Here is a 1,388-nt window from a genome sequence, read left to right on the forward strand (position 1 = left end):
CCCACGGGGGCAGGGTCCTAGCTGCTCCTGCTCACCGCCATGACCCCACCTGGCACAGAACGGGGTATAGTTATGTACCGCACGCAGTCGGAGCTTTCCTCGGCCAGGCATCAGCGCTAGCACGGCACACGCATTATCTTACTTAATCCTCCCAAAGCCTGAGGATCGGTCCCATAAGCATCCCATTTTACGGGTAAAAAAACTGAGGTTGGCCGTACAGCTGGTAAGCGTGAGAGTCAGGACTCCAACCTCAGCCAGTCTACCTTGAAGCACTAATACTTAACCAGCATGCTGCATAAAGGGGACGTTACTGCAGTAACACGTGTGTGGAGACAAGAGCCAGGCACGGGGGGAGGCTGCGGCTAGGACCCGCGGGGCAGGGTGCGAGGAGCCTTAAGCGGGGCTGGCACAATGGAAATTAAGAACCTATAGTTGCTTTGTCTGTTGGCCGTTCCACGCGTTTCATAATTCCTAATTCTGTGCATTAGAAAACTTTCAGCTTAAAAGACCTAAAATGTTTTTTATTTCCTACACTGAACCCCAACAAAAACAGTAGGTGTCAGTAAATGCACATTCACTCATTCAGGCAGTCATTTATTGAACACCTACTGTGTGCCAGACACAGTTCAAGACCAGAGGGACACATCAAGAATCAGACAGACAAAGCTTCCTGCCCTCATCTATAGTCCCTGCCTTCTGTTTGAGAGAGGGAGGGCAGCAAGACCGTAAGTAACCAAGGAAAACGCACAAGTGTATACATGAAACAGTAACAGCTTTCAAAAGCTATTAAGGAGGAAACAAGAAAGGGTCCATGGTCGAAATTCCCAGGAGAAACCTCTTTTAGGCGGTGCGGTGAGAAAGGTTTTTGTCATTAAGCTTTGGCCGAGGAGATGGGGAGGAGGCAGCCGGACGAGGAGGGAGCAGGCTGGGCCGTGGTGGTGAGGGGCTGGGCCTGATGGAGGCCGGCGGGGCTGAGGACCGCCAGCAAGGGCCATCTAAAGAGGGAGAGGAGATCAAGCAGGTGGACAGGCACAGCTCACATCGGCCTCTGTCAGGACACAAGACAACGATCTGGGATTTTATTTCAAATGTCAAAGGAAGTCAATGGAAGGTTTGGGGACAGATATAACTTTTTTAAATTAATAGATTTCTATAGCAGTTTTAGGTGCAGAAAAACTGAGCAGAAAGAACAGAGTTTCCACGTATGTCCTCTTCCCACCACCCTAGGATCTCCTCTGTCAACATCTGGCTATAGTGTGCTACATTTGTTACAACTGACCAATCCATACGGACACGTCACTATTAACTCAAGCGCACAGTTCACGTTAAGGTTCGGTCTTGGTGTTGCACATTCTATGCTGCCTTCGGACAATTGTATACAATGGCCT

This window comes from Pteropus vampyrus, unplaced genomic scaffold (assembly GCF_000151845.1).
Source record: "Pteropus vampyrus isolate Shadow unplaced genomic scaffold, Pvam_2.0 Scaffold162, whole genome shotgun sequence".
Classification (NCBI taxonomy): Eukaryota; Metazoa; Chordata; class Mammalia; order Chiroptera; family Pteropodidae; genus Pteropus; species Pteropus vampyrus.